The sequence below is a fragment of the Bubalus kerabau genome, chromosome 16 (assembly GCF_029407905.1).
Source record: "Bubalus kerabau isolate K-KA32 ecotype Philippines breed swamp buffalo chromosome 16, PCC_UOA_SB_1v2, whole genome shotgun sequence".
NCBI lineage: Eukaryota > Metazoa > Chordata > Mammalia > Artiodactyla > Bovidae > Bubalus > Bubalus kerabau.
Window position 1 is genome coordinate 50,899,538 of NC_073639.1, and position 26,193 is coordinate 50,925,730.

Sequence of the window (26,193 nt, forward strand, 5' to 3'; positions counted from 1 at the left end):
CACTATCCAATACTGCCTCTTAAGGCAGTATCCCCACCTTCAGCAAAACCTAAGTGCTGCTGTGCTAGGTGACAGCACTGAAGTAGCAGACTTATTTTCATGCAGTATGTCATCTTTCAATTGAATTAATTATAAAAGGTCTTAAGATATTGGTGAATAGTTCTTTCACACCTAGATATGTAATCTATGCAAGAGGGCTCTTATGGTAAGCTTTCTGCCAGGCCCTTTAAGTAACTCTTATACATACACTACTGTATCTTCCTGGATCATTCCACAGTTGCATGTAGCTTAATCTTTTTTTTTCACCACGTCATTTACGCCCCATAATTTCATTCTTAATGACTGGCATCCACTCTGTCTCTAAGGAAACAGTCATTCATCTCCAAACTACTCCTTTACTGCTCCTACCATACATGATCAACAATTCCCCACATTTTTTCAACAGCACCCTGTAAATGAGTACCTAATGTAAGCTAGGATCTATCAGGCATCAAATATATTACCATGTATAAAAGGTTCTCCACCAACTCACCCCCAACTATAGGGTAGAAAGCAGTATCATCAGGTTATTATCAGAGCCAGACTGGCTCTTCTTCACATAACCTGTGAAGCAAATCACATAACCTACGACTCGTGTCTGTATTTGTAAAATAGTCAATAACAACCTATACCACACAGGTCAACTGAGAACAACTCAATGTGAACACACAGAGAGCACAAAGTGCCTGGCATACCACGAGCATTCAACACATGTGAGCCCTTGTGGAAATGGCAGAAAAAAATCATAACCACAAATATTTAAGTTTAACAAGGAACAAAGAAGAATGTTCTTACAAAGAGGAAAGCAGGAACTAATTTACATACTGAAGAGGTCTGTCTGCGACAAAACTAATATTTAAACTGAGATGCAGGAGGACTAGGAATTGGAAGGTTAGGTGGGACCACTTGGAGAAAGCAATGGCACCCCACTCCAGTACTCTTGCCTGGAAAATCCCCTGGACAGAGGAGCCTGGAAGGCTGCAGTCCACGGGGTCGCTGAGGGTCAGACATGACTGAGTGACTTCACTTTCACTTTTCACTTTCACGCATTGGAGAAGGAAATGGCAACCCACTCCAGTGTTCTTGCCTGGAGAATCCCAGGGATGGGAGAGCCTGGTGGGCTGCCGTCTATGGGGTCGCACAGAGTCGGACATGACTGAAGTGACTTAGCAGCAGCAGTGGGGCCACTCTTCAGATAAGAGTGAACAGCTCCTGACTATGTGTTGAGAGCTTGGCTCGTCTGCAGGACTAAAAGACGCCCATTGTGACTGAAGGGTAATGAGCTTGGATTTGACATTCAATTCACAGAGAGACTATCTAAGGTTCTAAAGAGGGGCAGATTATGACACTATTTACAATTAAATCATTCCGCTTTAAGTCAGGATAAGCCTTTTCTGAGTTTTCTCAGCTTCTAAACATTTTTGTTCCATGGCCATTTTCCTAGGAAGACAAATCTAATGACACTACGCTTTTAAAGACCTCTTTATCAAACACTAAAGGACTAAAAATACATTAGCTCACATGCCTGTAAAAACTTTAATGATCTAATCAGCAATTTCCAAAGCAGGTTACACAATATAATCTGCTGAGAAACCAGCATATTAGAACTAATTTTAAATGCCATTATAAAGTATTCTGAATTTACGATATGTATATTATGACAATTGTTATACATACATAACTTGGGCCTTCCAGGTGGCTCAGCGGTGAAGAATTTGCCTGCCAATGCAGGAGCCCCAGGAGACGTGGGTTTGATCCCTGGGTCAGGAAAATCCCCTAGAGGAGGAAATGGCAACCCACTTCAGTATTCTAGCCGGGATAATCCCAGCAGAAGAACCTGGTGGGCTACCATCCATGGGGTCGCAGAATCTGACATGATTGAGCAGCTAAGCATGCACACATACATACATAACTCATGCACGGAGCACACAGGGATCTATGCCCAAGTCTCTTACTAATGGTCAACTGAATCAAATCTGGAGATCTCTGCTTTATACTCCAGCAAACACTACTTTCCTCCACGCACCAGCTATGATAAATTCCTTGATGCACTCTGTCCCAGGGCACACACATCCTTTGCTAAAGCACCACACTCTCCCCTTTGAAATGGAAGAATTCAGCTTATCCTTTAAGGATCAGCCCAAAGGCCATCTCTTCCACCTTCCTGTAGCAAGTTGTTTGCATGTGTATTAATTACAGCAACTACCACATCTCATGGGTAAGCAGTTCCTCCTCCCTCTCACACACACATTTCAAGAGCTCCTCTAGATAGGGCTGCTAATCAGTCTAGTCCTTTGCACCTAAGCCCAAAGCATGGCAACCTAGCAGTGTCTATGTGCATATGTTGTAAAAACCTAGTAATAAGCTGAACTGCCACCCCAATAAGGAATTTTTTTAAAAAATTACTGCAGTAGTTCTCAGAGCGTGCTCCTGGACTGGCAACGCCTAGCACCCGATTGAAATGCGAATTGGAATGGGGGGGTCCCACTCCCAGTCCCCAGAGAGAAACCCTGTTCACTGCAGGTGGTTCTGATGATCGCTGAGCCCGAGGGCCCTGGAGCGCGATACCCACAGCGTCCAAGCCAGACCGCGCGGGTCGACCCCATACCCGGGTCCACTGCATACGGGCTGGACTCAGCTGTGTCCTCCCCACTTCAACATCCCTCTGGCTGGACCACAAGCCACTCCCATCACCTGGAGGTGAGAAACCGAGCTGGTGCTCAAAGGCACCACACCAGCTACAAAGGACATCCAGGTCAAGTGGACATCCACCCCAGGGGCAAAGACACTAGTGTCCACCCCAAACATGCAGCCGAATCCTCCGCGCGTCCTAAGGCTGCCCTGCGCGGTCCCCAGCCCTTCTCCCGATCCCGTTCGCTTCTCCGGCCCCACCCGCCCCCACTGACGGCAGAGGACACCTCAATACAGGACTCAGCACAGGCTAAAGGACCGCGGTGGAGGATGCCCCGCCGCAGGCACGCAGGCTGGAGCCCGAGGGTGACAACCCTGCGGCGCTGGCCTGCAGCTACGTGCTCCCAACCTCCGCAACCTAGCGGACGCCCGGGTCACACTAACAGTTACCGCGGCGCAGCCAACGGTTTTCTCACACCAGATTCCTCCGCGCCGGGACTTGGGACTTTGAGCCATGATGCCGGCCCAAACGGACCCCTGTGCCTCTCGACCCCTCAGAGCCGCTGGGTTTGCTCTTACCTCGATGTCCACTCTGGGCGATTGAAGGGCCTGGGGGCCAGTGGAAGTGGGAAGGGTCCTCTTTTTTCAGGGCGGATGGACACTGACTTCAAGGAGTAAACTGCTCTGCACGTGGTAACCGAGCTAACGGCATGGCAGGCAGCGGCCCGTGCTAGGTACTGATTGGCTGCCGGGGAATGGCAGTTTCGTCAGGGCCAGACAGCCCCGCCCAGACCCCGCCCACACCTTGCCTGAGTTGTACCGGGAACACCTGTGATGAGCAGTTGGCAAAGGTTGCAGTGGTCTTGATTTGTTCCTGCTCGTGGAGCCGGGCTGTGCACTCAACATGCCATTGAGAAACTGAAATTGTAACCAGGTGTGTTTTGAGCTCCCTGCTGTTAAAAAAAAAAAGAAGAAATTTACTCTTGGGTTGGTCTCTTAAAATAAGCTATTTCATTTATCAGATAAACAAATGAGATTTGAATTTTGCCTCCAAAGAGATAAAACTGCATTCTCGAGCTGGAACGCCAGGTGGCTGGCTGTGTACCTACCCATGTAACTTTCCAGATTAACAACTTTGGTGCTGAGTGCATGCGTGTTCCCATGGAGGAGAGTGGTTCTCAAACTTTTTCTGCATCAGGGTCACCTGGAGGGCTGGTTAAAACCACAGATCACACTGCTTCCACCACTAGAGCTTCCGAATCTGTAGGTTCATTGGTAGGACCAACTAATTTACATGTCTGATAAATTGCAGAACATGTTCATATATGGTCCAATGTCTGCATTGATAGCAGAGGCAGTGAGCTCCATGCCCTCAATATAAGTTCATTTCCTCACTGGACAAAACCAAAACAGTTAAAACTACATATTGTAAAATAGAATGGAATTATTTGTCAGGCTGGGAAGTGAAACGGATGGTGACCATGTGACTAGTTAAGTCCAGTAACAATTCAGTAACTTCCTTATAGTGGGGTGTAGGGGGACTTGTGAGAGTCCCTTGGACAGCAAGATCAAACCAGTCCATCTTTAAAGAAATCAACCCTGAATATTCAGTGGAAGGACTGATGCTGAAACTCCAATACTTTGGCCACCTGATTTGAAGAGCCGATTCATTGGAAAAGACCCTAGAAAGATTGAGGGGAGGAGGAGAAGGAGGCAACAGAGGATTAGATGGTTGGATGGCATCACTGACTCAATGGATATGAGTTTGAGCAAACTCTGGGAGATAGTGAAGGACAGGGAAGCCTGGCATGTTGCAGTCCATGGGGTCGCAAAGAGTTGGACATGACTTAATGACTGAACAAAAACAAAGAGGAGTGCTTCTAGGGACTGGCTTTAATGGGACGTTTATACAACAAACATTTTCTTATTCCTTCTTAAGAGTGTATACTTCGGTCAGAGTTGGGATGGGGGTTGGAGAGGGCTGCAGTCTTCCCAGGCCACCTCCCCAGGTCCACAGCCCCACAGCTTCATCTGTGAGCTGAAAGGAACAGGCTAGATTTCAATATTTCTCATGGTAGCTTAATTGTAAACACTCACTGGGGGGCAGTGGTGGTGGTTCTGAAAAAATACATTCCCAGGTAATCTTGATTCTGTAGAGTCAAGAGCCTAGGAATCTTGCTTCCTGGGTTGGAAGCAAGGAATTTTCTTTCAACAAGAGACACCAGGTGATTCTTATGCTCAGAGGAGTTTGAAAAATTTGAAACAAGATCTGTGATCTTGACATCTCCCACAGTTAAAGAATTCATGAGAAAGGCACTTGAAGTGAGAAGTAGTTTGGGGGAAAATAGCCTTTAAAGGTTTTCATTTTTATTTTTTTATGTCTCAATTTGGAATACAGTATGAACTTGAACTTTCCTCAGTTCAGTTCAGTCGCTCAGTTGTGTCCAACTCTTTGTAACCCCATGAACACCAGGCAGCATGCCAGGCCTCCGTGTCCATTACCAACTCCTGGAGTCCACCCAAACCCATGTCCATTGAGTCAGTGATGCCATCCAACCATCTCATCCTCTGTGGTCCCCTTCTCCTTTCCTGCTGCTGCTGCTGCTAAGTCACTTCAGTCGTGTCCGACTCTGTGCGACCCCATAGACAGCAGCCCACCAGGCTCCCCCGTCCCTGGGATTCTCCAGGCAAGAACACTGGAGTGGGTTGCCATTTCCTTCTCCAATGCATGAAAGTGAAAAGTGAAAATGAAGTCGCTCAGTCATGTCCAACTCTTCGCGACCCCATGGACTGCAGCCTATCAGACTCCTCCATCCATGGGATTTTCCAGGCAAGAGTACTCCTTTCCTAGGAAAGACTTAAAATGTTAGTAGAAAGCTGTTCTGTGAAGTTTTGCCAGCAGATGGAGCAATAGAATAAGAAATCTATCTTCAGAGCATCAACTCAAGGTAGGGTAGAAAAATATCACAAACTAACATTAGAGGGTATAAGTCTATATACCTGGTATGCCTTGGAACTTTTTTTAAAATAGTTTTTAAACTATTCTTATTTATTTATATTTATTTGGCTGCATTGGGTCATAGTTGCAGCACACAGGACATTGTTGTGGTGCAGAGACTCTGTTGGCGTCACATGGATTCAAGAGGGTGCCCACTTCAGTAGTTGGCAGCTCGTGGGCTTCATTGCTCCACAGCATGTGGAATCTTAGTTCCCTGATCAGGGATTGAACTCACGTTCCCTGCATTGGAAGGTGGGTTTTTTTAACCACTGCGCCACCAGGGAAGTCCCTCCTTGAAACTTTTGAAGATACAGTGCTTGCTTGAAATGTCACCGAGCATCTTGGCATGTGCAATGTAATTGGTTTCTAAAAAAGTTGTGATACAGTGGGATGGGGGCAAGGCCCATCTTTCTTCTGATGTCTCAAACATCACATCTCACAAATCTTACCTAAAATTTGGAAAGAAAAGCTACTAAGAGAGAGGTCAGGGAAACATTGTTTTAACTTCCTGTGTTAACCACAGGATCAGGGCCCCAGTGGCATCGGTTTTGGGGAGCAATGATATATGTGCCTGACTCCGGAAACTGGAAACCAAGTGAATATACATTCTCATTCCAGGAACTGGGTCAAGGAGGGGCAAACCAACACTGAAAGTGAATAGAGTGGGGAAAGTGATCGGAGTGTTGGAGGGAGGGTGGTTTGGGAGATGCCTCAGGGAAATTATGCTGTTAAAGCCTTGAATGGAGTTTGCAGGGAACCATGGGCAAAACATGGACAGGGCCTGGGCAGGGAATTGCAGTTGGGCCAGCAGGAGTGATGGGTCACGTAGAGGAGTGACAGGTGAGAACACTGAAGGGACAGACCAGGCTCTAGACGTTGAGTGACAATAAAACCCGAACATCCTCACTGCTCAATGCACCCTGCTAGCTGCTATGAATGCAATATACTCTGTCCTCTTATTGCTGATACTAAGCCCAGGCCAGCTGGACTGCAGAAGTGGGCCGATCACCAAATAGGAAGAGAAGCTTCAGCAAACAGGAGCGTAAACACCATACCTGAAAAGGTCAGTGACTTCTGGGTCCCAGGCTGTCCTTACCAAGAGAAATGAGGTCCCAGATTCACTGTGGTTGCTTGTTTTGTCTCACTGAAAGGAAACACACATAACATAAAGTTAACCATTTCACAGCAAAGAGTTGAGTGGCATTTTGTACATTCACAGTACTGGGAAACCACCACCTCTATCTAGTTCTGGAACATGTTCATCACCCCAAAATTAAGTCCCGTTCCTATTAAGCAATTACTCCCCATTCCTCCCCTCCATCTTCCCAACCCCTGACCGGCACAAATCTACTTTCTGTTTCAATTCATTTAGTTGGTTCATTCCACATAAATGGAATCATACGTGGTCCTTTGTGTCTGGCTTCTTTCACTCAGCACCGTGTTTTCAAGGTTTGTCCATGTCATAGCACGTGTCAGAGCTTACTTCCTTTTAATGGCTGAATAGTAGTATTCTGTGGTACCGACAGACCATCTTTTTTTTAATCCGTTCATCCACCAAAGGATGGGTCTAATGTTTTTACAGAGAAACGGGAACCTTTGTGGATTTCTGTTCAGCCCATGGCCATTGAGTTCATGACAGTTGTTCTGAAGAGCTTTCCAGTGGAAGGAAACACAATGAAGAAAAAAAATCTGAAGTTAGTTTAGGTACAAAACTAACCTAAAACTAGTTTAGGTAACATGGTCTTAGTAGGTGGTGGTAGGAGCTGCTGGCTGGAAAGGAAAGTTGCCCAATCATGGAGAGTTCAGAATCCCTCGTGGAGGAGTTTTGATCATACTCTGTAACCCATCAGCTTCTGAAAATTTTAAAGCTGGAAACCAAATAATCAGAGCACATTTTGACCTAGTTCCTTTCATTCCAAGATTATAAAACCTCTTTAAAATCTTAATCCAGTTTTGTAGGTAAAGCAATGGATGAAGCCTTTGAAAAAGAAAAAAAAAATGCAGAGTAAGTTACCATGTATTCCTTAGCTGTAATTTCCTAAATCAATTATCTCATGCTTCATATTTACCTTGGTTTTCTATTTCTGTTTTCCTACAGAGCTATCCAGCTTCTCCCCATCTCCTTAAATACTGATCTAACCAGAGGTGCAGAATGGAAAGGTGGATGTGTGTCCCAAGATACACACAGACACACACAAACACACACACACACACACACACACACTGAATACCTGGGGATGTTTGTTGAAAGGGAAGGGCAATGGGTGAGGATCGAGTTTATTTAAGCATAACCTTGAAAAAATATTTATTTATCCATGTTGGGTCTTAGTTGCAACATGCAAGCTCTTTTTAAAAAAATAATTTATTTATTTTAATTGGAGGCTAATTACTTTTCAATATTGTAGTGGTTTTTGCCATACATTGACATGAATCAGCCATGGGTGTACATATGTCCCCCATCCTGAAGCCCCCCTCCCACCTCCCTCCCCATCCCATCCCTCAGGGTTGTCCCAGTACACCGACTTTGAGTGTCCTGTTTCATGCGTCAAACTTGGACTAATCATCTATTTCACATATGGTAACATACATGTTTCGATGCTTTTCTCTCAAATCATCCCACCCTCACCTTCTCCCACAGAGTCCAACAGTCTGTCCTTTATATCTGCGTCTCTTTTGCTGTCTCGCATATACGGTCATCATTACCATCTTTCTAAAGTCCATATATATGCATTAATATACTGTATTGGTGTTTTTCTTTCTGACTTACTTCATTCTGTATAATAGGCTCCAGTTTCATCCACCTCATTAGAACTGATTCAGGTCATTGCAGCGTACGGACTCTCTAGTTGTGGCACTCGGGCTTCAGTAGTTGCAGCGCATGGGCTTAGTTGCTCGGAGGCATGTGGGATCTTAACTCTCCAACCTGGGATTGAATCTGCGTCACCTGCATTGCAAGGTGAATTCTTAACCACTGGACCACCAGGGAAGTCCCCTAAGTACAAATTTTTCACTGAGCTCCAAATATCACTGTCTGGCCACAGGCAGGATGCTTGAGGGCGAGGGAAAGAGAGCACTGACTTGGGTCTACAAAACTGGTCCGCTTCTGTCCTAAGGAGTGGCCGCGGTCACCACTTGTGCTCTCCAGAGTTTTCTCTTCTCTAGAAAAGGAGGATTGATCTGGACCAGCACTTCTCACAGTGCCGTCGATGGCCCCGCAGCAGCAGCCCCACCTATGAGTTTGTACAAAATGCACATTTTCAGGCCCTTCACAGACCCGCTAAACCCTGGATCTCTTGGGGCAGTGCACAGGGTTCTACATTAACACTCTGTCCATGTGATTCTGGTGCCACTTAAGGCTGGGAAGTGTTGGTGCTGAAACTGTCCCCTTGGTGGTCTCATCTTTGCTTTCAGTTCCTCTGAATTGTTAAAAAAAAAAAAAAATAGCTTTGAACTCCAGCAAGTTTTTTGGTCAGAATCAGTACCAGTAGCCTCCAGCCCACAGGGTGCCCCCCTCCACCTCTGCAGTCAATGGCACCCCTGCCATACTGGTCTTGGGGTCACACACATGCCAAGCTCAGTCCTGCTTGAGGCTCTAAACTGGCTCTTCCCTCTATGAGGGCACCTGCCTCCAGGTTTCTACTCCCATCCAGGCCTTGTTTACATGTCCCATCCTCAGAAGGCCCTTCCCTGAGCTCCTGTCCACAGGATTCCCCTCCCCACACGGTCAGTCTCCAGACCAGCCCATCATCTGCTACCACAGGGCCATTGCACATCCTATTTCTCAATTTGGAAGCTTCTTCCACTAAACCATCACTGCTTTCCATACAAATATAGCCTCCTCCCAAGGCCCTTTCCCTGGGAGTCCTTCTAAAAGAGCCCTCTACCCACCTCCTATCACTCACTCAATCCTTGCCCTGGTTTATAGGTCCTAGCGCTCCGTAACAAATTATTACAGACTTGGTAGCTTAAACCCACAGAAATTTATTGGTTCACAATTCTGGAGGCCTTAAGTCTGAAATCAAGGTCAGAAGGGGCATGCTCTCTGAAGACGCATAGTGGAAAATGCATCTTTGCCTCTGCCAGCCTCTGGTGGCTCCAGGTGTTCCCTGGCTTCTGGCTGCCTTGCTTCAATCTCTGCCTCCATCTTCATTTGACTTCCTTGGGTGTCTCCCTGTGTCCTCTTCTCTCGTTATGAGGACACAGGTCACTGGATTTAGACCTCACCCTAAATTCAGGATGATTTAATCTAGAGGTGCTTAATGAATTAATTAGAGATCTTATTTGCAAATAAAGTCACAATCTGAGGTTCCTGGTGGCCATGCATTTTTAGGGCACAGTATTCTACTTCAGTGGCACCCCACTCCAGTATTCTTGCCTGGAAAATCTCATGGATGGAGGAGCCTGGTAGTCTGCAGTCCATGGGGTCGTGAAGAGTCGGACACGACTGAGCAACGTCACTTTCACTTTTCACTTTCATGCATTGGAGAAGGAAATGACAACCCACTCCAGTGTTCTTGCCTGGAGAATCCCAGGGACGGGGCAGCCTTGTGGGCTGCCATCTATGGGGTTGCACAGAGTCGAACACGACTGAAGTGACTTAGCAGCATTCTACTTCCTATGGGCCTTTCCAGGTGGCGCTAGTGGTAAAAAGTCTGCCTGCCAGTGCAGGAGATGTAAGAGAAACCAGTTTGATCCCTGGGTTGGGAAGATCCCCTTGAAGAGGGCATAGCAACCCAGTACACTATTCTTGTCTGGAGAATCCCATGGACAGAGGAGCCTGGTGGGCTACTGTCCATAGGGTCCCACAGAGTCGGACACGACTGAAGTAACTTAGCACGCACGCACACATTTTACACCTGACACCCGTTCTATCAGTTATCAAGGTCATTTCTGTTACCTGGCATTACAAGTTTATTTCTTATCATCCAGCCTGATAGAATATAATCTCCATGAGATCAGGGAATGTGTTGCATCCACATGTGAAAAAAGCGAAAGTATTAGTTGCTTAATCATGTCTGACTCTTTGCAACCCCATGGACTGTAGCCCACCAGTCTCCTCTGCTCATGGGATTCTCCGGGCAAGAATATTGGAGTGAGTTGCCACTTCCTTCTCCAGGGGATCTTCCCGAACCAGGGATAGAACTTGGGTATCTTACATTGCAGGCAGATAGTTTACCATCTGAGCCACCAGGGAAGTCCAACATCCACATGGGCATTCCCACTTTACACAGTGGTGCTTAGCCCTCAACAAGCTTTGTAAGAAACTTTGTTGACTAAATAACAAATTAATGGATTCAGTCTACAGTCCCTCCCTTTGCTCCAACTATTGCCATCCCCTGGGGCAATCACTTGTCCCCCATTACCTCCATGTCTCCAGCTTCTCTACTCTGTGGTCCTTCTACCAACAGCAGGGATTTCAGCTGGGCACCATTTCTGCCCATTACACGCCTCCTCCTCTTGGTTAATTGCACCTGCCTCACCTCTCCAGGCCATCTTGAATCTTCGCAGTTTCCACCAACGCCCTGTGTAGTCCTTACCCCACTGGCCTTTCTGCTGCCCCTAGGAAGGTGAGGTTATTGCCATGAATGTCTGTGGGCCACACTTCCACCGGCTTCATTCAGCTGAACCCCTTCAGCTGTGCTCTGTACCCCTCTTCTCGCTTCCTCAAAGATTTCTCTCTATCGCAAGTCCTTGCTTTTATCTTCTGCTCTCCTCTCTACCAGGGCTTTCTCCTTGGCATGTGGTGTGTCCACAGTGTCTAGTCTTCCTCATCTTAAAAAGCAAAGCAAAACAAAAGAAATCACTATCACTGCTCTTTCGTCTTTTTCCTTCCAAGTGCATCTCTTTGAAAGAACGGGTTACTGTTCCTTTTTACCCCCTCACCTCCCATCCACTCCTTACCCTCCCACAGTGGGATTTTAATTCTGTAAAACAGTGGTCCCCAAGTGCTGACCATGGACCAATACTGGTCTGTGGCCTCTTAGGAGCTGGGTTGGACAGCAGGAGGTAAGCATGGGCAAGTGAGTGAAGCTTCATCTGTGCTTACAGCTTCTCCCCATCACTCCCATCACTGTGGTATCACAATGTATTAATAATAATAGATGGGCTAAAGCACACAATAAATGTAATGGCCTTGAATCATCCAGAAACCATCCCACCCACCAGCACCTTAACAGTCCATGGAAATGTCGTCTTCCACAAAACCATTCCCAGGTGCCAAAAAGTTTAGCAATGGCTGCTCTAAGAGACCTCCACGAGCCTAGAACCTTCCTTGTCTCCAAATCCAGTGGCCACCTGTTAGACCTACCTGTCTTCTCGGTACCTGTTTAGAATGATGCCGATTCCATCCATCCCAACAACATCCCGTCTTGCTTCCTATGATCTGGGTTTTCTTCCTCTATGCTGGTTGGTCCTTCTACATATGATTCATGAGAGTTTCTTCTGCCCATCTCCTAAAGGTCAATGGATCAAGGTTCTCAAAGTGTGGTCTCCAGGTCAGCAGCATCAGCTTTGCTGGAAAGCCATTGGAAATACAACTTCTTGGATCTCACTCTAGATCCATTGAATCAGGAACTCTGGGAGTGGGGCTAGAAATTTATGTTTAACCATATGGCCAGTTGACTCAAATTCACCAGATAGTGTAAGAAACATTGTACTCACCACTGGGCTAAAATGTTAAGCTTACCACCTTCCTCCGTCTTTTTGGGTACCATGATGTTAAATGGTCTTTTCAGCTGAAAGGGCCTTAAGTCTCTGTTGAACTTATGTTTGGCTCCCAAGCTTTGTATTGGTAGCTTCTTGTAGCAGTACTCTCCCTAACGAATCCTGTCTTCAGTTGCTTTGGCAGTGGTCTTGTAAGCAGGATGTACAGGACAGCTGTAGGAGGTAAGGAAAGAGCTTCTACTCATAATTAGTTTCTTTTTTAAATAAGAGAAATTAGCCTTTGGGCCCAACGCACAGTGATGCGTGTAACAAGATCTAACTCTCTCCGAACCAAACCTCATGAAATGCAAAAGCAGCTTGAAAAGATTATAGAAACTATGGGTGGGAGAGAATAAAAAACAATGAAAAATGCAAACATAAGCAAACAACAAGAGTGTTGTAGAGCTCACATCTCTATTCATGGTGCAAGCGCTTTGCAGTCCTAAAGGCTTAATTGTTTAGATCTGACAGTCACATTGCTCTCCTAAAAATATTATTATTATTCTTATTAATTATTTCAGGGATAAAAAGCTTTTAGTAGATAAAAACTTCATGTTTAAAATGAAAGATCTTCGTTTTGGAGTATACTGCACCCAAATTTTGAGTTTTCATTTTGTAGTGTGTTTTATCATGTGCATAATACAGTGGTGTATGGTAAATACCGGGCTTTCCTGGTAGCTCAGCTGGGAAAGAATCCACGTGCAATGCAGGAGACCCCGGTTTGATTCCTGGGTCAGTATGATCCCCTGGAGAAGGGATAGGCTACCCACTCTAGTATTCCTGGGCTTCCCTGGTGGCTCAGATGGTAAAGAATCTGCCTGCAATGTGGGAGACCTGGGTTCACTCCCTAAGTTGGAAAGGGAAGAGGGCATGCAACCCACTCCAGTATTCTTGCCTGGAGAATCCCAAAGGACAGAGGAGCCTGGCAGGCTACAGTCCATGAGGTCACAAAGAGCTGGACATGACTGAACAACTAAGCACAGCACAGTTCAGTTCAGTCCAGTCACTCAGTCGTGTCTGACTTTTTGCAACCCCGTGGACCGCAGCATGCTAGGCTTCCCTGACCATCGCCAGCTCCTGGAGCTTACTTAAACTCATGTCCATTGAGTCGGTGATGCCACCCAACCATTTCATCCTCTGTTGTCCCTGCCCTCAATTTTTCCCAGCATCAGGGTCTTTTCTAATGAGTCAGTTCTTCCCATCAGGTGCCCGAAGTATTGGAGTTTCAGCTTCAGCATCAGTCCTTCCAATGAATATTCAGGACTGATTTCCTTTAGGATGGACTGGTTGGATCTCCTTGCAGTCCAAGGGACTCTCAAGAGTCTTCTTCAACACCACATTTCAAAAGCATCAATTCTTTGGCACTCAGCTTTATTTATAATCCAACTCTCACGTTCATACATGACCACTGGAAAAACCATAGCCTTGACTAGATGGATCTTTGTTGGCAAAGTAATGTCTTTGCTTTTCACTATGCTGTCTAGGCTGGTCATAACATTTCTTCCAAGGAGTAAACATCTTTTAATTTCATGGCTGCAGTCACCATCTGCAGTGATTTTGGAGCCCAGAAAAATAAAGTTTTCACTGTTTCCCCATCTATTTGCCATGAAGTGTTGGGACTAGATGCCATGATCTTAGTTTTCCAAATGTTGAGTTTTAAGCCAACTTTTTCACTCTCCTCTTTCACTTTCATCAAGAGGTTCTTTAGTTTTTCTTCACTTTCTGCCATAAGGGTGATGTCATCTGCGTATCTGAGGTCATTCATATTTCTCCTGGCAATATTTATTCCAGCTTGTGCTTCATCCAGTCCAGTGTTTCTCATGATGTACTCTGCATATAATGCATAATGTACTCTGCAGTTTTCATTCCAATCCCAAAGAAAGGCAATGCCAAAGAATGCTCAAACTATCGCACACTTGCACTCATCTCACACACTAGTAAAGTAATGCTCAAAATTCTCCAAGCCAAGTTTCAATAGTACGTGAACTGTGAACTTCCAGACGTTCAAGCTGGTTTTAGAAAAGGCAAATAAAACAGAGATCAAATTGCCAACATCTGTTGGATCATGGAAAAAGCAAGAGAGTTCCAGAAAAACATCTATTTCTGCTTTATTGACTATGCCAAAGCCTTTGACTGTGTGGATCACAATAAACTGTGGAAAATTCTGAAAGACATGGGAATACCAGACCACCTGACCTGCCTCTTGAGAAACCTGTATGCAGGTCAGGAAGCATCAGTCAGAACTGGACATGGAACAACAGACTGGTTCCAAATAGGAAAAGGAGTACATCAAGGCTGTATATTGTCACCCTGCTTATTCAACTTCTATGCAGAGTACATCATGAGAAACGCTGGGCTGGAGGAAGCACAAGCTGGAATCAAGATTGCCGGGAGAAATATCAATAACCTCAGATATGCAGATGACACCACCCTTATGGCAGAAAGTGAAGAAGAACTAAAAGCCTATTGATGAAAGTGAAAGGAGAGTGAAAAAGTTGGCTTAAAGCTCAACATTCAGAAAGCTAAGATCATGGCATCTGGTCCCATCATTTCATGGCAAATAGATGGGGAAACAGTGGAAACAGTGGCTGACTATTTTTCTGAGCTCCAAAATCACTGCAGATGGTGATTGCAGCCATGAAATTAAAATATGCTTACTCCTTGGAAGGAAAGTTATGACCCATCTAGATAGCATATTCAAAAGCAGAAACATTACTTTGCCAGCAAAGGTCTGTCTAGTCAAGGCTATGGTTTTTCCAGTGGTCATGTATGGACGTGAGAGTTGGACTATAAAGAAAGCTGAGCACCAACGAATTGATGCTTTTGAACTATGTGGTGTTGGAGAAGCCTCTTGAGAGTCCCTTGGACTGCAAGGAGATCCAACCAGTCCATCCTAAAGGAGATCAGTCCTGGGTGTTCATTGGAAGGACTGATGCTGAAGCTGAAACTCCAATACTTTGGCCACCTGATGCAAAGAGCTGACTCATTGGAAAAGACCCTGATTCTGGGAAAGATTGAGGGCAGGAGAAGGGGACGACAGAGGATGAGATGGTTGGATGGCATCACTGACTCGATGGACATGGGTTTGGGTGAACTCCAGGAGTTGGTGATGGACAGGGAAGCCTGGCGTGCTGCGGTCCATGGGGTCTCAAAGAGTCGGACACGACTGAGTGACTGAACAGAACTGAACTAAATATCATGAGAAAGGCACAGCACAGCACATGGTAAATACAGTAATTCCCCTATACATGAACTTTGAAGTTTGAGCTTCCAGAGATGCTCATGTGCATTCACAGGTCCAGTCACTTAAGTTAGTTCATGTGTCTGGCATACGTTTTCACATGTGTGCATCTATAAGTGGTCGTGCTTTTGTGTACTTTACTGTACAGGTTCCATAGAGAGTACAGTAGTGCAACATCTTTATTTCAAGCCCAGGATATGAGTGAGTGAAGTTGCGGCTTTCCCTCCATCTCCTGTTGCTGACAATCCTTCAGCTCTACCATCTCCCACCTCCTCTCCCTCCTCCAGTCAGTAACTCTTCTTGCTTGTTCACTGGACACCAGCCTCTGTATGCCAGCTGTTCTACTATACTAATGTACTTTTCAAGGTCCTGTACAATGAGACTAAAAATGTTCTGTTTATTTTTTGTGTTTGTTTCTATGTATTGGTTGTGTGAAAAGTATTATAGACCTATTACAGTACAGTACTATATAGCCAATTGTGTTAGTTGGATACCTAGGCTAAATTTGTTGGACTTACAAATTAGATTTATGGATGTGCTCTTGGAACAGAACTCGTTCATATGTAGGAGACTTACTGTATGTATAATGGTATATTATAATTAAATACACAAGTATTGAAAATACATGTTCCAAATTTTGCTGTTACGGGTGCATGATCAAAATTGCTTGGAGGCTACTGGGAGGTAAGTTGAGGTCCATGTCTGCAACCTGGAGCGCCTGCCCTCTGCTGCTTGTCCAGCTCTTTCTCTCCCTACTTGTCTCCCACAAGCCAACTCTGAGTTACCGCAGCAATCAACTTCAAAACAGCTCTGAGGCAGCCCTCCGAGTTTTCTTTCCCTAATTTTTCTCCCTGTGCATTAGCACCCTCCTTTCGAAACCCTTCGTCTCTGTGGTGTATCGAGGATCACACTCACTACCATCAGTGAAGTGCATGGATGTTAGTTTCCTTCATTGTTTTGGAAGCTCACGGAGCACAGAATCCCCATGTCACTCAGCTTCACATCACACAGTTCTCATGTGAGTAGGACTCAGAAAGTGTTTCTTGAATAAATAAGCCAGCTGACAGTGTTCAGCTTATGATGGCGCTAGTGGTAAAGAACCTGCCTGCCAATGCAGGAGACACGAGATGTGGGTTCGATCCCTGGGTCAGGAAGATCCCTTGGAGAAGGGCATGGCAACCCACTCCAGTATTCTTGCCCGGAAAATCCTGGACAGAGGAGCATGGTGGGCTATAGTCCATGAGGTCACAAAGAGCTGAACATGACTGAAGCAACTTGGTATACAGCACAAACACTTTATTCATAGACTTCCCTGGTGGCCCAGTGGTTAAGAATCTGCTCTGCAATGTGGGGAATGCGGCTTTGATCTCTGGTGGGGAAACTAAGATCCCACATGCTGCTGGGCAACTACAGAGCCCTTGCACTTATGCACAGCACAAAGATGGATGCCTGCCGCAGCTAAGACCCAACATAGCCAAATAAATAAATAGCTTTTTAAATTAAAAACCACAGTTCACTCATTTCCATCCTTGTATGCCTTTCAGAAATCAGGTGAAGAGTGTAAGTCACTTACAATTGGCTTCTTCATTCTCTCACGTGTGTGTTTAATTCTCCTTCAAATAGTGGATCCTACTCTCTGAACTTTTTTTTCTGTCTTTTGCTAATAGCTGTGCACTTTTTGTTTTGTACCATGATGTTTTGCTTGGAAGTGGCAGTAACCACTGGCTGTGTTGCTCCTGACTTAGATGAAATACAACTGGTGGCTCAGACTGTAAAGCATCTGCCTGCAATGCAGGAAACCCGGGTTTGATCCCCGAGTTGGGAAGATCCCCTGGAAAAGGAAATGGCATCATTCTAGTACTCTTGCCTGGAAAATTCCATGGATGGAGGAGCCTAATGGGCTACAGTCCATGGGGTCGCAAAGAGTCAGACACGACTGAGCATCTTCACTTCAGGGACCCCAAGGGCCCACATTGTTACCGTCATAATCCATAACCCCTCCCCCAGGAACTTAGGGTCCACTTTAAATTAGTGTTAACTATTTGTGATGGCCCCAAAATCTTTACCAGTGGATGCTTCTAGATGTTGGCATGTGAGACAGTTCTGGCCAAATACCTGTTGGCTGGGGTCACTAAAATAAAAAAAATGAAGAGTTGATCTATCCTGCCTTGGGACATTGAAGTAGGTGATGTCCAGACCTGCTGTGACTCTAAGCACGGTAACCCAGGGGGAATTCTTCTTCGGGGCTTAAGCCAGTTGAATCAGGAACTTCAGGCTGTTCTTACAGGCCAAGACACCCTACATTAAGATGTTTCCACCCCAGGATGTGAGTCAGAACCTCCTGAGAAGCTTACATGTACGGACTCCTGGCCCCAAACCTGAACAAAGATTCCATAGAATTGAACTTTGCCTGTAGATTACAGTGATCTCAAATTTTAGGAGGCTTTCTAATTGATTCTGATGTTTGTAGAAGAGATCGAGTTTGAGGATCCAAGTTATGATTTTGAGTGAGTTTTGAAGCAGAAATAAAATTCTGAATTTATTTGGGGAAACCCCCCTTTTTGACAAACACGCTACTACCTTGGTAAACTACAAGGGTAACTATTTTGAGGTACAGAAGTACCCTAAAATATATGCTCTTGTTATATTTGCTGCTGCTGCTGCTGAGTTGCTTCAGTCGTGTCTGACTCTGCGCAACCCTATAGATGGCAGCCCACCAGGCTCCCCCGTCCCTGGGATTCTCCAGGCAAGAACACTGGAGTGGGTTGCCATTTCCTTCTCCAATGCATGAAAGTGAAAAGTGAAAGTGAAGTTGCTCAGTCATGTCCAACTCAGCGACCCCATGGACTGCAGCCCACCAGGCTCCTCCATCCATGGGATTTTCCAGGCAAGAGTACCAGAGTGGGTCACCACTGCCTTCTCTTACCCATCATTTATTAGCCTCTATTCTGAACAGAGATGAACCTCAACCTGTACTGATATCCAGGTTATTTTGTACATTGGTAAAAATTGTCACAACATTTCAGCGTCTGTAGTACATGGAGGCCACACATTATAGAGTATTGTACTTTGAAAAAATATTCAAAAAACAGTTCAGATTGTTTTGAATGACAGTAATAAAATCACATATACAGAATTAAATTGGTTGGTAGAAACTTCAGTTTTTCCCTATGTTTAATAATATAGTTACTCTGGGCTTTTAACCAGTATAAATACTACTCAAGCATATGAATTAACCCATAGCAGTGGCAGAAATGAGTTGGGTCATGAATGGGCCAACCCCACCTGTACTATTAATTATTTATGTATTGGCACCTTTGAAATTTCATCCATCTTCGCTTCAGTTCTTTAATTCAAAGAGCAAGAGCCAAACACTTGCTGTTTTGTTTGCTACAAAAATCAGGATCAATTAGATTGAGCTACATGACATGAGCTTTCACTGGTCTATTGTAAAGAACTGTACATGATGAGGATTTTCTTCCTAAATTAGTCAGAAGGATCATAGAGTATTACTCTGAAAATGTAACTTTGAGACAGTTTGTACAGTATGGAGAGCAGAGCTTGGACTTTAGCATTAGACAGACCACAGAGTAAGTGTGTGACATCAGGAGTTCGCAACCTTTGGAAATCTAGAAGTTGTTGACTCAGTTTTAGAAACGCATATGTGTATATACATGAATGTGCATGCAAATTTCCTATACATTATCAGAATTTGGACTCTAGCGAATTCTAGACTCTGGCTGTGGACTAGACTGACCACACTAGGTATTTTTGCAGCCTAAGCACTAATCTATACCAGTGATGTGGATAGAATTTCTATTTAGAAGAGGTGGTGGAACACATGGAGGGGAGGGGGCCTGGCGTCCATGTCTGGAAGCCTGTTTGCATGGCAAGCACACTGCTGTGACTAAGTCTTACATGTACTTGGACTGACCTAGTCATAGCTGGTAGATTATGGGGGTAGCTAAGCCCTGTTATGCTCCCACTTCTTGCTGCCACTGTTAGAACCTCACAAAAATATTAATAGTTGCTCAATAAAAAAGAATGAAATAATGTCATTTGCAGGAACATGGATCGACCTGGAGGTTATCAGACTAAGTGAAATACATTAGACAGAGAAAGACAAATATCATATAATATCACTTTTATATGGAATCTAAAGCAACAATACAAATTAACTTATTTATAAGACAGAAGTAGACTTGCTACTACGGCTAAGTTGCTTCAGTCGTGTCCAACTCTGTGCGACCCCATAGATGGCAGCCCACCAGGCCCCCCCGTCCCTGGGATTCTCCAGGCAAGAACACTGGAGTGGGTTGCCATTTCCTTCTCCAAGAAGTAGACTTACAGACATAGAAAAAAAAGTCACGGTTACTACAGGGAAAGGGGAGAGGGATAAATTAATAAGAGTTTGGGATTAACAGATACAGACTAGTATACATAAAATAGATAAACAAGGACCTACTGTATAGCATGGGGAAATAATTGAGTATCTCTAATAATCTATAATGGAGATTAATCTGAAAAAGAACGTGTACACACACACACACACACACACACACATGCAAGGGATGTGGGTTCGATCCCTGGGTTGGAAAGATTCCCTGGGAAGGGAATGGCTTCCCACTCCAATATTCTTGCCTGGAGAATTCCATGGACAGAGGAGCCTGGCGGGCTACAGTCCATGGAGGTCACAAAAGACACGCCTGAGTGACTAACATTCACTCATAACTGAATCACTTTGCTGTGTGAAACTAACTTGGCTGAAACTTACACATTGTAAATCAACTATACTTAAAAAAAACAAAAACAGTGGCTTAGTTAGCATCTGTTGAATGAGTAAATGATGGAATACACATCTATGGGTGTGTGACCTTGAGCAAGTCACAGCTCTCTAATACCCAGTGTCTCATTATTATATTGGACCCAAAAATTCCAGCCTCATAGGATTGTCAAGAAAATTAAATGAAATACATAAAATACCTAAAACTATTCCTCATATAGTGTAGGTGCACAATAAATCTTAGTGTAGGACTGAGAATGAGGGTCTGTGAAGCTGTGTTGAAGGTAGACAAAGTTACAGTTACTTTGGTTTTGTTTTAATGAACACAAAACCTTAATCACTTGATAAGTGATGATGCATGAGAAATTTTTGCTATGTTAAATTTTGTTAACAAGAACCACGGATAATGCAATCTTAATTGGGTTTAAGTTTATCTTTGTACTTTAAGGAGGGGGTCAGATGTAAAGCAATGGTGCAAGCAAGATTATGGAGACAGATTTAACCTACTTAAGAGAGAAAGCTGTTCTCAAACTGCATAATATATTGCATATAAACTGTTAATAGTACATTACTTTTATCTGTTTAAGGTGAGCCTCTGTTTGTAAACTCATCATTAGCAGTTTTTATCCTTGTTGCTACATATATTTAAAATTAGTTAAATTCCTTTTTAAAGAAAATATTCCAAAATTCCTTCATCCCTGCGAAATCAAGCCCATTGCTCTTCCATTTAATCCTGATTATTGTTGTTGTTGTTGTTTAGTCACTAAGTCGTGTCTGACTCTTCTGTGACCCCATGGACTGTAGCCTGCTAGACTCTTCTTGTCCATGGAATTCTCCAGCAAGAATACAGGAGTGGGTTGCCATTTTCTTCTCCAGAGGATCTTCCTGACTCAGGGATTGAACCCATATCCCCTACACGACCAGGTGGGTTCTTTACCACAGAGCCATCTGCGAAGCCCTAATCCTTATTGCTGCTGCTGCTGCTAAGTCGCTTCAGTCATGTCCGACTCTGTGTGACCCCAGAGACGGCAGCCCACCAGGCTCCCCCGTCCCTGGGATTCTCCAGGCAAGAACACTGAAGTGGGTTGCCATTTCCTTTTCCAATGCATGAAAAGGGAAAGTGAAGTCGCTCAGTGGTGTCCGACTCTTAGTGACCCCATGGACGACAGCCTACCAGGCTCCTCCATCCGTGGGATTTTCCAGGCAAGAGTACTGGAGTGGGGTGCCATTGCCTTCTCCAAATCCTTATTAGTAACATTTAATTTTGTTTTAAATAGCAGCATTAGTTGCTCAGTCGTGTCCAGCTCTTTGTCAAAATAAATAATGAAAATTTTCAAAGTGTGGGAAATAGAAGAAAAAGCTCATCTATCGTCTCAAGAAACCAATATCGCTTTGTAACATTTTGGTGTATTGTCATCTGTTCTTTCCCCTATATTTATATACATATCAATCTCTGGGTCAGGAAGATGCCCTGGAGAAGTGAATGGTAACCCACTCCAGTATTCTTGCCTGGAGAATCTCATGGACAGAAGAGCCTGGTGGGCTACGATCCATAGTTGTTGCAAAGTCAGACACGACCAAAGTGACTAAGTATACTTCTTTCAATTGTAGCCTATACATTCAATTTTTTAAAGATTTTTTTATGTGGATCGTGTTTTGGTCCCTTGTCTGCAAGGCATGTGGCATCTTAGCTCCCCAACCAGGGATTAAGTCCCCACCCCCTGCACTGGAAGGCAAAGTCTTAACCACTGGACCGCCAGGGAAGTCCCTATGCATTCCATTTTCTGTCCCATTTTCCCTCTTATTATATAGCAATCTTGTTACATACATTTCATATGCCACTTTTAGGACTACGCTATTAAGTGAGTTTGTCATAAGTTGAAAAACTGTCTCCTTTTGAATTCATTTTTATACTGATTCTAAGTTTTCAACATTGTAAACAATGCCACACCTCACCTATAGCTTTTTCTTTCTCCTGGAAATGTATTGAGGATAAATTCTCTAATGCATGTATTCTCTCCCAGGGAAATGTTCACTTTTTAGGACACTTTGTATATTGTAAACTTGCTGTTTATAAAGTGTTGATTGGGCTACTTTCTGTTGCTGCCAGCCAGGTAGGTGTAAGTTTCACTGCATCTTCTCTAGTACTGTGTATTATCATTTAGCAAAAAAGTGTAGGGCCTTCCCTGGTGGCTCAGATGATAAAGAATCTGCCTGCGATATAGGAGACATGGGTTCAATTTCCAGGTCAGGAAGATCCCCTAGAGAAGAGAATGGCTACCCACTCCAGTTTTCCTGCCTGGAGAATTCCATGGACAGAGGAATCTGACAGGTTGCAGTTCATGGGGTCACAAAGAATCTGACATGACTGAGTGACTAACTGGGGACTGGGCACATAGGACTTACATGCAGAAACTGTAAAATCACATCGAAGGGCATAAAATAAGTAAATGGGAGGCCATATCACATTCTAGGATGGAAAGACTATTTGGCTGCACTGGGTCTTCGTTGTGGCACGTGGGCTCCTCCTTTGCAGCACATGGGCTTTTTCCCTAGCTGTGGCATGTGGGGGCTTCTCTCTAGTCACAACATGGGTTTCTCTTATTACAGAGCACGGGGTCTAGATTGCACAAGTTCATTAGTTGCACTGCGGACTTCTCTAGTTGTGGCTCATGAGCTTAGTTGCCCTGTGACATGTGGGATCTTCCCGGACTAGGGTTAGAACCCATGTCCCCTGCATTGGAAGGTGTATTCTTAACCACTGGATCAGCAGGGAAATTCCAACAATTTTAAATGGCATTTCTTCTAAATTAATTCATAAATTGAAAGTATTCCAATTAAATCTTTTATTGGGGAGATTTTTTTAAATGATCATATTATTTATATCAGAGGATAAATTAGAACAGCCCTCATAAAGAAAGGAAAATAATAACAAGACACTAGCTTTTCTTACCAAGTATGAAAACTTGATTCCAAACAAAATGGTATTGACATTGGAATTGACAAATAGACCATTGGGGAAGAATGATCAATAAGAAATAGATCTCAGTATAAATGAAATCTGATAGAGCAGAGGTGATTTTTCAGTTGGATAAGAAAATAGATTTTTAAATAAATGAGTGGCACAATGAATGTAATATCTAAGTGTGTATTTAACTTACAATGTATACAAATTCAAATTCCTGATGAATTAAAGATTTGTGTGTAAAAAATAAACACAAATATTTGAAGAAAATTTGGGAGACTCTAAGTTTCAGCCTAAGGGTTCAGGAGGTCTTTATAACTTAGAAAACCCAGGAAATATTAGGTAGGTGCAAACGTAATTGTGGTTTAGGACCATGAATTTTAAGTTATTATAACTAGGCTCCAAACATATCTTTATTAATCAAAATAGGAACCATTACATTCAACACATTTTTGTCAATGAGAAATAAGTTGGTTTATTCATGTAGGTTAAAAATCCATGCTTGAGGATTTGACAAACACTTGGAAAGCATTTTTTACCTCTTGCTGGTTATGGAAGCATTTTCCCTGCAAAAAATTGTCAAGATGCTTGAAGAAGTGGGAGTCAGTTGGTAGGAGTCAGGTGAGGCAAAGCTTCATAGCCCAATTCATTCAACTTTTGAAGTGTTGGTTGTGTGACTTGTGGTCGGGCTTTGTCGTGGAGAAGAATCAGGCCCATTCTGTTGGCCAATGCTGGCTGCAGGCATTGCAGTTTTTGGTGCATCTCAATTTGCTGAATGTTCTTCTCAGATGAGAAGAATAGGATCCAGAAGGGTGTAGTGGATCAGACTGACAGCAGACCACCAAACAGTGACCATGACATTTTTTGGTGCAGGTTTGGCTTTGGGAAGTGCTTTGAAGCTTCTTCTCGGTTCAGTCACTGAGCTGGTTGTCGATGGTTATCGTATACAATCCACTTTTTGTCACACGTCACAATTCAGTCGAGAAATAGTTCATCTTTGTTGCACAGAATAAGAAAAGACAACACTTTAACATGATGATATTTTTGATTTGTGGTCAGCTCATGAGGCACCTGGAGAAGGCAATGGCACCCCACTCCAGCACTCTTGCCTGGAAAATCCCATGGACGGAGGAGCCTGGTGGGCCGAAGTCCATGGAGTCGCTAAGAGTTGGACAAGACTCAGCGACTTCACTTTCACTTTTCAGTTTCCTGCATTGGAGAAGGAAATGGCAACCCACTCCAGTGTTCTTGGCTGGAGAATCCCAGGGACGGGGGAGCCTGGTGGGCTGCCCTCTATGGGGTTGCACAGAGTCGGACACGACTGAAGCGACTTAGCAGCAGCAGCATGAGGCACCTACTTATCAAGCTTTTTCACTTTTCCAATTTGCTTCCAATGCCAGATGACCAGAGAATGGTTCATGTTGAGTTCTTTGGCAACTTCTCATATAGTTGTAAGAGGATCAGCTTTGATGAGCCTCCCAGCTGGTCATTGTCAAGTTCCAATGGCCACCCACTAGACTCCCCAACTTCAAGGCTCTCGTCTCCTTCGCAAAACTTCTTGAACCGTCAGTGCACTGTGTATTTGTTAGCAGTCCCTGAGCCAAATGCATTGTTGATATTTCGAGTTATCGCCGGTGCTTTATGACTCATTTTCAATTCAAATAAGAAAATCACTTGAATTTTCCTTTTGTCTAACATTATTTTCCTAGTCTAAAATAAATATAAAATGAACAGCAAGTAAAAAGCCATTAGCAAAAGTACAAAGCAAGAAATGAACATTAAAATGATGTATAACTAACCACATTTATCGAAGAATGTATTCCATTATCAAACAGCAACATTCAACCATGCAAAATCAAAATTACTTTTCTACCTACCTATATATATAGGAGAAGGCAATGGCACCCCACTCCAGTACTCTTGCCTGGAAAATCCCATGGATGGAGGAGCCTGGTAGGCTGCAGTCCATGGGGTCGCTGAGAGTCGGACATGACTGATCGACTTCACTTTCACTTTTCACTTTCACGCATTGGAGATGGAAATGGCAACCCACTCCAGTGTTCTTGCCTGGAGAATTCCAGGGACGGGGGAGCCTGGTGGGCTGCCATCTATGTGGTCACACAGAGTCGGACATGACTGAAGTGACGTAGCAGCATATATATATATACACACACACACATATAGGCTTCCCTGATGGCTCAGATGGTAAAGGATCTGCCTGCAATGCAGGAGGCCTGGGTTCAATCCCCAGGAGAAGAACAAGGGAACCCACTCCAGTATTCTTGCCTAGAGAATCCCTATGGACAGAGGAGCCTGACAGGCTACAGTCCATGGGGTCGCAAAGAGTCAGACACCACTGAGTAAGCACAGCACAATGTATGTATATATATATGTGTGTGTGTGTGTGTGTGTGTGTATATGTACAGAGTATATATACGTGTGTGTGTGCATATATATATATATATATATATATAAAGCAAGAAAAGAATATGAGCAAGAAAAGGATATGAATAAACATTTTGGAAAGGAGCATTAAAATGGCCAATAAGATGTTAAATCTCCCAAGTAGTAAGATGCAAAAGTCAATAACATCAGGGACGAAAAGGAAAGTAACTACAAGGCAGGAAAAGAATCATGTCTCCAGGACTGCTTATCAAAACAACATCAGACGATTCAACCTCAACACTGAAAGCTAGAAGTCAGGGAAGAGAATCTTCAACATCTCAAAGGAAAGTGGTTTCCAACCTAAAATGTTCTGCTTACTCTCTCTATTGATCAAGTCAAAGGGTGACAGGAAGATATTTGAGAAATGCAGAGAATGAATCATTTACTCC

General features: G+C 44.0%; 1 protein-coding gene across 4 annotated transcripts in view; it reads right to left on the reverse strand.

The window, feature by feature from the left end:
- Positions 1-3,488, reverse strand: part of PIWIL1 (piwi like RNA-mediated gene silencing 1) — a 37,224-nt gene extending 33,736 nt beyond the window's left edge. For 2 of the 4 annotated variants that reach the window (XM_055550201.1, XM_055550198.1), the window contains exons 1-2: positions 2,958-3,130; positions 1,717-1,815 (exon numbers count right to left, since the gene is read on the reverse strand). The gene's annotated coding sequence lies outside the window, so the exon portion shown is untranslated. Of the gene's footprint in view, positions 1-1,716; positions 1,816-2,957; positions 3,131-3,249 lie in introns of those variants that run through there. The other 2 variants (XM_055550199.1, XM_055550200.1) reach the window with 2 other exon arrangements.
- Positions 3,489-26,193: the final 22,705 nt, after the last annotated feature.